The sequence below is a fragment of the Macaca nemestrina genome, chromosome 18 (genome assembly GCF_043159975.1).
Source record: "Macaca nemestrina isolate mMacNem1 chromosome 18, mMacNem.hap1, whole genome shotgun sequence".
Lineage (NCBI taxonomy): Eukaryota > Metazoa > Chordata > Mammalia > Primates > Cercopithecidae > Macaca > Macaca nemestrina.
Window position 1 is genome coordinate 62,815,935 of NC_092142.1, and position 15,698 is coordinate 62,831,632.

The 15,698-nt window shown below is 37.2% G+C and overlaps 1 long non-coding RNA gene across 1 annotated transcript in view; it reads right to left on the reverse strand.

The window, feature by feature from the left end:
* LOC105491483 (uncharacterized) overlaps positions 1 to 14,753 on the reverse strand; it is a 97,260-nt gene extending 82,507 nt beyond the window's left edge. The window contains exon 1 of the long non-coding RNA XR_011616173.1: positions 14,671 to 14,753. This is a non-coding gene — a long non-coding RNA (uncharacterized lncRNA). The remainder of the gene's footprint in view (positions 1 to 14,670) is intronic.
* Positions 14,754 to 15,698: the final 945 nt, after the last annotated feature.

Below are 15,698 nucleotides of genomic sequence, written 5' to 3' on the forward strand. Positions count from 1 at the left end.
GAGATTGTAAATTTAAAGTTAGTCAGTCCATAAAGGAGAATCGCTGCAATTCAATTCCGGTGTGGCTTAACATCTGGGATCTCTCCATCAGCCGAGTTATGCTAATTCCAGCTGGCTCAGTGTTTCTGCCAGTTAGCTGGTTAAGCCCTCCTTTTGTGACCTCACTAACCATCTTCCCCACTGCTTGCCCTTCATACCTGTTTGCCATTGCTGACAATTCTCCGGGACCTTTCTCACTTTTCCTGATCTCATCACAGCCAGGGTGCTACATTTGGTCCTGATTGTGTCATGTGGTGCTGGTATACTTGGATTTTCCTAAAAAGTTAGAATCACTTTGCATCATTGGTATTTTATGCTATTTCAGAAAAAACATTCTGCTAAACCAGGACTTCTCAGGGCCAACAAGGACTGAGCTTTCATTGGCCAGGTCCTTGCTGAATCAAGGACCTGGGCAGCTGAAAAGCAGGACGGTTTACACCCTGGACATATACGTTCTTTCCGTATTTACGTTTATTAATTTCTCTTTTAAAAATTTATCTCTATTTTAAGGTTGCCAACTTGTCAACTTTCCAATTTTTTTTAGTCCTTGCCTTTGGAAAGCCAAGAAATTTTGCAGACTCTGATACAGCTGAATATCATCAACTAGAAATATCATTTTGGAGAAGAGAATTTATACATTTCACTCCTTTTTTATCTGTGTTGAACTGCAAAGGGTGGAAAATTGAATCTTATGCTACTATCCGGTCAACAAATGTGGCCACGCTAGCAATGCTTTATGATGGCTTTTCAGAGCTGTAGCAAGTCCAATCCATGATTAAATACAAATTTTAACCTTCTTGCTTCACACGGAAAATGAGATTTGTGCCGTGGGCTTCTTTTCTAAAATGTTGGACCCAGCAGAAAGTCTCATCTTGCCATCCAGTTTTCCTTTCTACCATTTCTATTTGCATTTCATTAGCATAATGTTGAAAAATGGAAGCAACCACATTTTTTTTCATAACTGAGCAGTGAGAGAAATGGAATATCCTGCACTCTTTTCAACTGCCTATTACTTTAGGATAGGCCAGTGTGGTGCATTAAATGATTACAAATTGATTTTTTTCTCATGCTTATACTCTTTCCATATTCCCTGTTTCTAACCGTACATATTATATAAGGAGCAAAGCATTCTGAAATCTATATCATCATTATTTGTAAACTCATATATTACTGAAAAGTGTGTATATGATATCTAATAAGTATCTGGCCTTTTTTGAAAGCCTGCTACTTAATAGGTCTTATCTATCCTATGTGGACATAGTTCCTTGCCACAATTCACACTGCATAAAGATTAATGCCCTAGTCCAGCCTTAAGCTACTTTATTTATATTGTTAAGATATCTTGATATGAGAATAGGCATTTTAGAAAAGTCATGCTTAAATAATTAATGTAAACTGTAACATGTCCACCCTCTGAGCCTAGAAACAGTGGCTCTTCGATCTTAAGAGCACTTGTACAGAATAGCTACATCTGCATTGGCTCAGAAATATTCAGATAATATATATGAATAACTTTAGGAATTTGCAAAAGTGAGTAACTTTTCTTTTAGGATTACAATAACTGTATGCTTAATGAGTTCTTGTGGGTTGCAATTGTGTGGCAGAGTTCAAATTTTATAATATCAAACTGGCCAATGTATATATTTGACCAAAAATGGATCTTCAAATTGAATGCATCAAAGACAGAGAGCATGTGTCCTGTTTGGAGTGCTGGTGGAGATATGAGTTAATTTATATAAAACGACACAATGAATTTGCTCAATCTTAAAAAAAAAAAAAAAAAGCTAACCATGCATTTACAATTTACTTCGGCTGCTAACCTGTGATTAGTGCATCATCAGAGACCTCCATCATAAACCATTTTCTTAATAAAATAGCCTGAATAGCAAGGACTCCAGATTTTTCCTTTTTTTAGATATTCCTTTAAAATTTTTATTTTATTTTTAATTGACAATTATTGTACATATTTACAGGTTAGAATGTAATATTTAAATACATATTTACATTGTGGGATGATTAAAATACACTAATTAACACATCTAGATTTTTCTCTTTTGTGGAACAGGTTTGCCTAAACCTACAAAATGGCAAGCCACAGCTCGGTGCAGAAAATTCTGTTTAGCAGTGAGACTACAAGTCATGTTTTGTTTTTGTCTGTGTTTTATATATTGGGATGTATTAGGACACAGAGATGTGCTGAGTAGCCTCTTTTCCAAGACAACATGTAAATGAAGCTTGATGTAATAGTTTAGTAGTACATTCTGGTGGCTGACAGCATCCTCATAGGACTCTCCCAGACATAGGTATGGAAAGGTCTGGTGTTAAAGGCTAGTTCTGGGACCCAGAAGTAGGGAAAGGTATCTTACATGATGCCACCAAGGAAAGGCTTTGCGAGAAGTAAGAGATTTTTCAAGAACAGTGTCAAGGCTGGAAAACTGGAACAAAGACTACCTTAGAACCAGGTAGAACTGGTCACTCAATTACTTTTTCCCCAGACTGTCACTTCCTTTCTCCATATTTCTCAGTCATCTATTTGAGAATCACAGAATGTGAACAAAAGCAGCTTATCTTGAGTGATGTTCCATCCAGATAGGACTGAGGCCTGTTTAAATAAGACAGGGTCTAGAATGTTTATTTCCACCAGTGTTCATGTTCTCTGCAGTGACCTCTGACACTTTTATCCGACTTCCACTTGGCTAGTTTTCTATGTTTAGTGGAGTCTTTCTAAACAGAATCATTTGCTACTCACAATCTCTTTCTTGTTTAGCTTCAATTTCTAAGGCACAGGATAATAGTATTTAAGAATTAGTCCCTTATGCTTCCAGATACTGTAATCATGCCTCCAGGATCAACTGCCTAACAAAAGCCACACAAAAGACTAACGTTGAACATTTCAGGTGTCTTAAATTGGCATCTATCAAAAGCAGAGCCTGGATGAAGGATTCAGGTACAACTGAAATGTGTGAAGAAAATGCTCCTAGGAAGAACTATTAATAGCAAAGGAGTGAGGAGAGCCAGTCTAAGAGGGAGAGAAGCCAAACAAAGAAGCGATTTCAGGTGAAGCCCCAGATGCACCATCATGCGCAGTAGAGCTTTGAAGAAGAAATTACACCTGCATTGACCACATTCTGAGAGAAAGGACGTGGACTGTTGTACTCCCCCACCAGTCATGGGGTGTGGGCCAGCCTGGAATTGGGGGAAGAGGGATGGTAAGTTCTCAAGTGTTTCTGGGTCTTCCCATGGGTATGGAAGTTCCAGTGCCCAAAAAGCCAGCCTCAGAAGTTTGTAGGTGTAAGATGTTAAGGGCAAAGCACAAAAAAAACTGAATGATGGGTCCAAAGATGTGCTAAAATGAATTTCATGGGATCTTAGCAGGGTACCAACCATTTTATCCATAAAAATAAGGACTTGAATTATGTCAAATGTTGATAGACACACAGAGATAGATCTTTGTGCAGAGAAGGCGGCTTTGGAGTAAGAGTAGAAAACCACAGCTGCACTAAAAAAGGTAAATGGTGAATTTAGCATCTTTATAGAAATTAATGGAGACATAATAAAGTAAGGTTCCTCAATGTAGATAGGCAGAACTGTCACTTGCATTATTGGAACTGAATTGATGAACTTCATTGAGTTTTTAGGATAAAGCCAACCTATGAAATGCTTTAAATTCTTCACAGACCTGATACATGGGTCATAGAGTCTCACATTTTAGAAAAGGAAGAATCTTTGGGGTCTATCTGGCACATGTGATCTTATGGGTTGTGTAGACAAACTGAGATTCAGAAATGGGAATAACTTTTTGCAGGCACATAGCAAATGTGATATCATCACAAGTTATTGTAAAGAGTGCTCTAAGACTCATTGTTCTTACTTGGATGCAGTCCTTACCATCTTTTGTCAGGATTCCTAAAACACCTAACCAATACCAGGCTCATCACCATCCAATCCATTCTCCACAGTGTACCAGGGGCTAAAGCTGTTCTTTTAAACACTTTGGTTGTTTCATTTGTATTAACTGTGGCCCTTCCTTCTCATGTACTTCTCTATCTCTCTAGTCTCCCCTCCCAACCCTAATTCCCTGTAAATCTACATTGAATATACCATCGCACTTGTTTATTTGAAAATGTTAATGTTCCTTCATGCTTCCATGTCTTTGTAGTGGCTGTTCTCTTTTAGAACAGTTTCTGCCCTTTCCTAAGCATTAACTGGCTAAGTCTAATATGCATAGAAATGTTTTTGGCCTTTGTGCTCCCACAATCCATGCTTATATTTCTTCTACCAGAGGGTATATCACTGGTTATTGTCATATTCTGTTGAAATCCTTGTCTTTCTCAGCAGAGTGCATATATTTCCAGAACACATCTTGTGTCTGTTCATCATTAGAACAAAGTACCTGGCACATATGAAATATTCAAGTGTACTAATTATTGAAAATATGATGATGATAAGACACAGACTGTTGATACACTATTGATCTCTGGAGGATCCAGAAGAGTCACTTCAAAGTGACTGTAAAATGTAAAGGTTGGAGTAATAAATCTGAGTAGTAATCCTCTATTTCCCATAATTCACATTGTTAAGAACTTCTCATTGTATTTTGCCACCCAGTAATTGAGGATTTCCATTCAGAATCTCATTGGGATGCTGCTGCTTGTACACACAAATATCCCACTGGAAGGCTGAAGGTTGCTTAAAGGCCCAGAAAACTGAGGTTTTATATCTTTGTATCTCTACTCTTAAGGATACTTTCCATTGCAAGCAGCAACCAGCCAATCCATGAAAGAGAAGTTCTTGGCTCATCTTATTGGGAAGTCTAGAGCTGGTAAAAAGAAAAGCACTGTCATGTAACGTATATCAAGCACCTCAAATGGTATCTTTGATGTTTGCTCTTCTTTCTCAACTCTGATGCCCTTAGTTTTCGTCATTACGTGAAGGCCCTGTGATAGACACTGGACTTAGACTAGTGTTATTTTCAAAGGGAATATCATTGGAGATGAAGGATCTAAAGGTAAAAGGTGTCCTGGTTCCATAAAAAGATTCCCCAAGCCCCAAAATTCTTATGTAAATTTACATGTGCACACACACACACACACACACACACACACACACACAGAGAAAGTTGAAGTGCATTTCTGCATATATGCATAGAATTTTTCAGAGAGAAAATACCCTATCATAAGTGGGATTATTTAGTCTCATGAACATACATGGAATCTTGGACAATTGTCAGGATGACGATCAGGCCTACAATCCTCCTATTTGGCATGGCTTTTATAAAATGGAATATTAGGGTTTTCAAAGACACTGCATGTCACTTATTTATGTATTTATTTTAAAAAGTTTTATGTGGACTTTGATGATGCCAGTGGAAGCTGTCCAAGGAGACATATTCAAAAGTTTCACATAGAGATATTTTTACATATCAGAGAGTGCTATCTTAATTTGAAAGTAAGTGAACTAGAAGCTATGAAATCCTGAGCTGATATTTAAAAAGGAGACTAGCGTCAAATTTACCTCGTACTAGTTATATGACCGTGAGAAGTCATTTTAATCCTCCTGTATACAGTTTATCTATCAGCAAAATAAGGATAATAGCCACCTCATGGAGTTGTTATCAGCAATGTCTAGTATCAATAAAAGAGAGAAAGGTGCTGATGTATTTTTTGTGTATGTGTAGATTAATATTTTTATTAATCTCAAGATTCTGGGTGAAATTTTTAATTCATCTCTTTCTCACACTTGTTGTTTATGTCTTAAATAGCTTGCTATTCTTAGCACAGATTTGCAAGCATTCTTTCTCTTGTTTTTCTAGAAGTAAGTGAAATGAATTTAGGGAGAGAGAGAGACAAGAGAAGAAAAATCATGATTCAAAGAGCTGATTTTCATGCACTTAAAACACATAAAGTTACAAATATTATTCAAAATATATATTATTTCCACTAAAAGCCCTTGGAGATGTAACAAAGTGCTAATTGTCTTCACAGATTAGCCTCATCATAAAATGTCTATGCTGGGAAGACCCGTAAAAGCAAATAATAGAGGATGTAAAATATGCACAATGTACCTCTTCTTGTGCCCCTTTCTTGTTCTCATGGAAGACTAACTAATCCATTTTCAGGTACCTTGCTTCATAGTTATTTTCTATTACTCTATATTACGCTTCCTTTACAATGCCATACAAATAATATCTATCGACCATCCCAAAGTAATCCAACCTGCGTATGGTACTGATGAAAATTGGAATCAACTGCCTAGGGGCAAACAACAACACACAACAACAACAAAACCAGGGCCAGAGTTAGAATATAGACTTCCCGATACCCATTTATAAGGAAAGGATTTAAAACAAAGTTACAAAACCAAAACAAATGTTACGAACAAACGCGCATGTGGTGACCTTCAGACTTAAGTTCCTTTGGGCATCAGATAAAAATCCTACGCATCTGCTGTATTAACATATCATGGAGAACACTGTCTGTGCTAGTTACAGAAAGAAGTACCAAACAAGATGCAATGTACATTCAATCAATAAACCATGTTGTAAAGAAAAATGTTCAGCTAGAATTTGGCTTGGAGGAAAGTAGGCTTATTGCTTCTTTTTTAATTTAAGAGTTAACAAAGGCTTTCTTTTTTTTTTTTTCTTCAGTAGATAGGCTTTCTGATAAACCAGAGATGTGATTTGATCATGTACGTGGGTTTTCTACTGGGAGAAAAGTAACCCTGATAATAGACCAATTCAATATTGTACAATAATCTTGTTCGCTAACTTTTCAAAAAGACTGTTAGAAGAAAACACTGTTATTGGTGAAACTAATATATTATTTATAAGCCTAAAATAGTCTAACTGTTTTTAAATTTACAAGTTTAACAAATCGCTGAGTCTTGGATTGGGGAAATGACTCACCCAGGGTCACATAACTGGTGGCAGAGCCAAGGATGCAGCATCGATTTATATGACTCTGCAGCCCACGCCCTCCCTAGCAAGGAGGATACACTACATCTCCATGTGGGGGGTGTGTATTGATATGGTTTGCTCATGTCCCCACCCAAAATCTCATCTTGAATTGTAATCCCCATAATCCCCACGTGTCAAGGGTAGGATCAGGTTTAGGTAATTAAATCATGGGGCCATTTTCCCCCATGCTGTTCTCATGACAGTGAGTTCTCACAAGATCTGCTGGTTTTACAAATATCTGGCATTTTCCCTGCTGGCACTTATTTTCTCTGCTGCCACCTTGTGAAGAGGCAACTTCCACCATGATGGTAAGCTTCCTGAGGTTTCCTCAGCTGTCAGAAACTGTGAGTCAATTAAATCTTTTTCCTTTATAAATTAACCAGTCTTGGGTATTTCTTCATGGCAGTGTGAGAACAGACTAATACATGTATATTACACTAGATTTGTTTATAATGTGCTCAGTTATAATGATATCCATATCTCACTGTGTATATGATTTCGTGGCAACACATTTAAATTCAAAACTCTTTGAAAGCAATACATACAGGCGCATAACTCTTAGCTGTTTAAGATCAAATAAGAAATAAGTGGTTGAAATTCTTCTAAAAAACTTTTGAAGTTTCTTATGTGTGAAATATAAATATCTAAATAAATGTACTATTATAACATTTTCATATGTACTAAATATATACTAAATAATTTATCTAGTATATATACTATTTTATATGTATTGCTATGTGCACCTGATTAGACAATTGTAATTTATACAGTACCTCCTCAAAAACATTCCTAGAGCTGTTTTGAATTTGCAGGTGATGCAATAGAAAGCTCATGGTTATATATAGCTTACAGCTCCACCTGCCTAATACCGTTAAGAAAGTCTTAGTTTTGCTTCTCTAAATTGGAGCGATAATGCCTGCATTAAGGAAGAGTGACATATAGATGGAATAAGATACGGTATATGAAAGTGCCTGGCTTGTAGTTGCTCCATAAGTATACTAGATATGCGTTAGAGTATATATTAGGTATATTAGGTATAACCGGGAATTCTGAAGATAGTTGAGAGAACTGAAATTCACAGAGATTAAGAAATGGTACAGCAGTGAGACAGAATGTGTGGTGGAATCAGAGAATGAATATTATGTTCCCAGTACTTAGCAAGGACTCAACAAAAAGGCAGCCACTGTTATAGAGGAACTTTCCAATGTCCACACATGGGAGATAGCAAAGAGCCACTATGTTTTCTTTACACCAGTCTCCCATCCAACAATGTCTCCCACCATGCTGACCTGAACTATGGAGTTTCCCTGTGACTCAGACTTCTAATGTTTTGAATTGCCCTTGTTCCCTCACTCCCAGCAGGGTCATTGAATATGATGTATCTTCTCTGTAATATGGTTGTACTCAACCATCACTAAATCAGTTTATACTGTACTTGTTCTTCTCACCAGAAATGTTATTTCCTCCAAGAAGACTTCATGGAAACTGTTTATGAGGACAAATAATTCATTATATGCTCTTACAGCATCATTTATTTCCTTTAAACATTTATAAAAATTGTAAGTCTATATTTATCTAGATGAGTATATAGTAAAGTATGTCCACCTATTAGTCTGTAAGTTCCAAGAAGACCAGGTCCTCAATGAGAGGTGCTCACTTTTGTGTCTCCAGCATGTAGCGCTGTGTAGCACATAACAATCACTCAATAAATCATAGCAAAAATAAATAAAGGAACTACTCAGATTTGTATCCAGTCCTTCCAAGTGGAATTAATCCTATATTTCATGAGAAACACTTTACTATCAATATCTGCTCTATTACACTTTTGTGGAAGGAGCAGATTTCTATCTTCTCTTATCTGACTTATAAAAATAGGCACTGGCTGGGTAGTGAGAGAAAATCAGGCATGGACACTACTTTACACATGAGCCTGATAATTTATTAAATTCACTGACTGATTAGCCGAGGATGTTTGTAAATGCAGATGTTGCTCTGATGCCTGACTTGTAATATTTGTGGAAAGCTCATGTTTATTCACTAGGAAACCCCTCTCAAATCTATCTCATTGCAGAGATGGTATGGGTTAGGGATATAAATGGAATTAAGACATATTAAGAGAGCCTCAACCTAGTGTTCTGGACAAATAAATAGATCTGGGATGCAAAAACTAAATCTTCTCATGTCGAGAAACTTTTAGAAAATTTCTCTAAAAAGACAGATCTTAATATTAAAGTCTACCTCATAGACTCTTTATTTTGTGGACAGGAAAAGGAAGAGAAAAGATTGCTAAATCCAAAGAGCAAAGAGTAAGATTCTACAGTTCAGATAATTATTCCAATTCTATTTCAGCTTATTGATAATATATACCTAAATCAATCTTAGAACTGAGGTCAACGAGGCCCACTGCTCTTAGTAAATAAAATGCATCTAGATAGTTATACAACCGCTCAGTCCACAATTTCATCTGCAGTATATGCTAATAGTTCTCTCAATATTGCTGTATCATTTGCTAAATTGGAAAGCACAAATTAGGTTTTCTCATTACTCCCTAAACCACTGGCCAAATTACGGTGTTTTGAAAATATCTAACTCTGTCAGTTTTCATCAATTGATCACATGTAATAGTTTCTTTGATTAAATAAATTAAACGGGATTTGAGGCTGTCAGGTTTTCATTTGGCTTTTCCAATCATTACTTAAATTATATTTCTGTGCATACAGCTATGTTAATTTGCTAGACAATGCATGCAGAGGTTGTGATAAATTATTAAAATTTGTTAAGGATGTGTATGATTCAAGGTTGTATTTTATAAAATGAAGAACACACTTTATAGTAGTATTCCCAAATATTACTAACAACAAATGAACTTGAGCATGATCTTGTCATGTGTCTATAGACGTACTGTGCTTGCCCATGTCTAGTGATAAAATATTTTCTTATCCCCACAAGCGCAAATATTTGTAATAATGAAAAAGCTTCTTTGCCACTAGTATTACACAGTACAGCTCTGCTAAAGGGTTTCTTTTCATTCTAGGTTTAAATGTCACCTCCTCTTGAGGTCTCCTATTCAGCTCACCTGAAGGACTCATTGTCTTCTCTGAACCCTTCCACTATGTTTCTCCCTCTCTTTTATATATGATCTTTTTTTCACCTTTGAAGACAGTTATTTGGTTGACTGGGTTATTCCTATCAGAGCATGTAGGAATCCAGGATTGCCTCTGGATTCCTGAGCACTGATTTTAAAAACATTGACAATTGTGTATAGTGCTGCAATAAACTTAGAGGTTCAGGTATCTCTTCAAGATATTTTCTTTCCTTTGGAAAAGAAATATCAGTACCCAAGATACAGAGTCAACCTAAGTGTCCAACAACAAATGAACAGATAACAAAAAATGTGGTATTTACACACAATGGAACACTATTCAGTCTTTAAAATATGAAATCCCGTTGATGCAGGACATGCAAGCCCCCAAATTGGGGCTTAGCCTGTGAGGGTTCTAAGATTCTCACAGGAAAAAATTCAAGGGCAAGCTGGGGTTGTTAAAAAGCAATCTTTTATTGTATCAAAGCTGTTCCATGTGGAGCAGGGCTAAGAGGCAGTGTGTCTGCAGTCAGCAAGGTATGGGTTCTTGGCAACTATATTTATACCCACACAAACCCAGGTTCACTGACATGCAAATTAAGGGGTGGATTATTTGGATTTTTCTGGAAAAGAGGCCATAACTTCCAGGTCATTGCCATGGAAAGGGGTGATAACTTCCCATTCATTGCCATGGCATTCGTAAACTGTCATAGCACTGGTGGCAATGTCTTATGCTGATGAGCAATGAGGACAGCTAGGGATCACTTTCATTTCCATTTACTGCTTCCTGCTAGTTTCTTTACTGTATCCTATCTGGCCCAGATCCTGTTTTGTCAGCAGGGTTGTAACCAGAAAATAAGTTCTGCTGGTCTCCTATGTTATTCCCCACCTCAGAGATTAAATACTCCTCTTTAATATTAACGGGGCTGCAGCAGGGCATATGTCCACCTTCTGGAACTGCTTCTTGCTGATTTTATGGGTGTAGTCCCTGACCTGCATTGGAGGTGTAAACTTTCTTTGGATACCTGATCCAAGGGGCTCAATGGAAGGATGTCTTAATTTTCCAGTTCAGAAAATGGGGTGCATTGAAATCCTTGTGCCAGCATCATCTTTATGTGAAATCTAGAAGATATAAACTTTACTAGGAGGCTGAAGAAGAAAATTAAAATACAAAACAAGAGAAAAATTAATGCTGCTGTGCCCACGTTATTTATTTATATGTATGGGGAAAAAAAACAGTCTTAAGTTTTCCAGGGTTTATAAGTGTAGGTTATAGAGTTCACCTTTTCTGTCTGTAGGGACTCATAAGAAACAGGTTTAATCATAGACAAATATACTCAAGTAGTGACTTTCTGAAGTTTAACAGCAATGGGGGTACTTACTAATATCTGATAATGAAAGGCACTTTTATTTTGGTTGTAATGTATTATCAGAGTATCTTTTATTTTTACATTTGTTATAATTTTTAGTATGACTAAATCTTTTGGTTGAACAAGGAGCTATTTTTTTTTTTCCTTTGTGGAAAAGGGGAATAGTTTGTTTTCAATACTTTTGAAAGGCATCATGAACCCGGTGTAAATATCAAGGGTGGCATAGTGAAGTCTCCTGTAATGGCCTAAGTTAGTTTTTCAAGTTTCTTTGGGACTTCCTTTGGCCAAGGGACACAGGGTCAAAAGATTTATAACCAATTAAACATTCTAGGCCAGACAGGAATGGAGGTGAGCAGGCACTGATTAACACTTAAAATCCTTTTAAACAACATAAGAAACAAAAACTAAAACCCCAAAATAAGGTTACACTTAAAACAAAACCCAAGAGTATAGAATCAAATTATACTTGGAGAAAGATTGCTTTTGTAGACCACTAAGATTAAATATTTTATCATCAGGCCAAAATAACACTCAGAACTGGAGGAGAAAAAGTTATAAAAGCTGACAAAGAAGCTAAAGGAGACAGCCATTACCCTAGGTCTATTCTTTTTTGAGATACAGTCTCGCTCTGTTACCAGGCTGGAGTGTGGTGGTGCAACCTTGGTTCACTGCAACCTCCGCCTCCTGGGTTCAAGCAATTCTCCTGCCTCAGCGTCCTGAGTAGCTGGGACTATAGGCATGTGCCACCACGCCCAGCTAATTTTTGTATTTTTAGTAGAGACGGGGTTTTAACATGTTGGCCAGTATAGTCTCAATCTCTTGACCTCATGATCTGCCCACCTTGACCTCCCAAAGTGTTAGAATTACAGGCATGAGCCACCAGACCTGGTTCCTATTCCAGGCCTTTCTAAAGGGAGAAAGAGCTGAAAGCAAGACACAACAACAGTTGAATCTTTGAGACACGAATATGAGAGGTACTAAGAGAAACTGGTTATAGCATTAAAAGCAATATTTCCTGTAATTTGGTGAACCAATCCCTTAAGAAAGTTTGGTTTTAACATGAAGACCATTTTTTAATAAAGTCTATTATAAAAATTTTCTTTTAATTACAGCTAGCTTAATCACACACAAAATTTCTTTCATAAATCCCCCTTCATAAATCCTGCCGTCCCTTACACTGACGATCTACAACATGCTTTGACTTTCTGACTTGTCCTATGCTACTTCTTTCTTAAATAGCCAGTTATTTTACTCTAGGACAAGAATTTACTGCACAATATTCTTTTTATACAAAATTACTCTTTCTTATATATTTCCTTGCAAAAAAAAAATATATATATATATATAAAAATATATTTTATATATATATAAAATTTTATATATATATATAAAAAATATATATATATATATATAAATATATATATATATATATATATATTTTTTTTTTTTTTGAGACAGAGTCTCCCTCTGTCGCCCAGGCTGGAGTGCAGCGGTGTGATTTCAGCTCACTGCAAGCTCTGCCTCCCAGGTTCATACCATTCTCTTGCCTCAGCGTCCCGAGTAGCTGGGACTACAGGTGCCCACCACCATGCCCAGCTAATTTTTCATATTTTTTAGTAGAGACAGGGTTTCACTGTGTTAGCCAGGATGGTCTCGATCTCCTGACCTCATGATCTGCCCGCCTCAGCCTCCCAAAGTGCTGGGATTACAGGCATGAGCCACCACACCTGTCCAAAAAAATAAATTTTATGTGGGACATATATACCATGGAATACTATGCAGCCATAAAAAAGGATGAGTTCATGTCCTTTGCAGTGACATGGATGAAGCTGGAAACCATTATTCTCAGCAAACTAACACAGGAACAGAAAACCAAGCACTTCATGTTCTCACTCATAAGTGGGAGTTGAACAATGAGAACACATGGACACAGGGAGGGGAACATCACACACCAGGGCCTGTCGTGGGATGTGGGGTTAGGGAAGGGAGAGCATTAGGAGAAATACCTAATGTAGATGATGGGTTCATGCATGCAGGAAACTACCGTGACACATGTATACCTATGTAACAAACCTGCACATTCTGCACATGTATCCCAGAACTTAAAGCATAAAAAAATACATTTTTTATGTATAACATTCTTTACAGCTCTATTTTCTACTCACTGCTTCCCTCATAATTTGATCCTTTTAATAACTTCTGAATTAGACAAAAATTATTTCCCGCCAATAAACAAATATATTTCCTTGGCACATTTTGTATAAGCCTAGGAAGCAAGAAATTCTGAACTGCCTATGAGAAATTGGCATTCTATACATGAGAACCATTTTGTAATTCTAACATTTTAAATGATATAACAAGTTCACTATTTAATCATCTATTCTATTCACATGTATTTAAGTTTTTTACTTTTAATAAAAAGTAATAAAAAGCTAATTGCCATTTAAAGCCATTTTAACCACTCTAAAGCCTACAAACATTAGTGATTTACCTAGGTAAAAATCTTAAATTTTAGGAAACACATTTTCTTCAGACTAACAAGTTCAGATTAATCCTATCTGTTTAATTTATGAGGGTTCTTTTATTTATAAGTCAGTTTGACAGCATGCTAGACAAAACACACATTACACAAACATTGGGTGAAGAGCCCAGGAGCAAGTCAGCATGTTGGGGCTAGTGGAAGAAGGTTAACCTTAGTATTGATGGGGAGTTTATTATTTTTTTTTTCTCTCTCACCAGAGAGGTGGTTAGGACATTATTATTGTCAATAGTACCTTGTCTTATAGTAGGCACACTGATTCTGACCCAGGGGCCAGAATATTGGGGATTCTTATCTGTTTATCCTAGATGCCAATCACACAACACTTTCTCAGGATGGGTTATTCTCAGGTGCCAGGGGCTTAAAGCAACTGTTGCCAGTTGTGCTTTTTGGTTATTTTTGTTCTTTTTTTTTTTTTTTTTTCACCTCTTTTGCCCTGCCCCTTTTGTTCTAAACTCTAAAGGTCATATTAAAAGTTGACTCATAAAGGTTTGAGGTATTATTGTTGCTTTTATAGCTTCATCCTAATGGATGGAGCAGCGGGTCCCATATGAGGCAGTAGCATTAGTGCCACTTGCTCATCTGCTCAGCTCCATGGCCTACCAGGAAAGATGATGGCTCTTAAGGGAGCCTTTGGCTAGTGTTATAACTCTATAGCATTGATCGCCATCTCACTGTTTCTTACCAAATGCTGCCTTTCACTGTCTTGACATCCTATCAACTGCCACCTCACCATATCTCCACTGGTGACCAATCACTGCAGTCTCAACATCTCTCTGCTGATCAGCACTGACTTGCCATCTTACCACCCAATCACTGCCATCTCTGCTGTGTCTCACAATGGCATGAGTCACTGTCCGTCACTTGCTTTCTTTGTCCCCTCATGGTCACCAAATGATGCAGGACATGTAAGCCTGAAAATTGGGGCTTAGCCTGTGTAGGTTCTTAGCTTCCCCCGAGGTAAAATTCAAGGGCAAGCCAGTGTTATTGAACAGCAATCTTTAATTGAACCAGAGCTGCTCCGTGTGGAGCAGGGTAACTCCCAAGCAGTGTGTCTAGAGTCAACAACATATGGGCTGTTGGCAACTGTATTTATACTCATGTAAACCCACTTTCAAGCACATGCAAACTGAGGGATGATCAAATTGTGGGTTGGTTGTTTAGAACTTTCTAGAAAAAGGGCAGTAACTTCTAGGTTATTGCCCATGAAAAAAGGTAGTAACTTCTGGGTTTTTGCCACGGCATTTGTAAACTGCCATGGTGCTGGTGGGAGTATCTTATGCTAATGAGTAGTGAGGGCAGTTGAGGATTGCTTTCATCGCCATCTGCTGGTTCCTGTGGTATCTTCACTTTATCCTGTCTGGACAAGATCCTATTTTGGTTAGCAGAGTTGTGACTAGAAAGTAAGTCCTGCTGATCTCCTGCCTTACTATCATTCACAGAAACATAGATGAGCCTGGAGGGCATTATGTTAAGTAAAAAAAGACACAGAAAGATAAATACCACACGTTCTCACTCATATGTGGGAGCTGAAATAAATTGAATTCATAGAAGTAGAGAGTAGAATTGTGTTTTTCTGAGGCTGGGAAGATTAGGGAGGAGGGGAATAAAGAGAGAGGTTGGATAAAAGATACAAAATTACAGCTAAATAGGAGAAATAAGTTCTATTGTTCTATTGCACTGTAGAGTGAATATAGTTAACAATTTATTGTA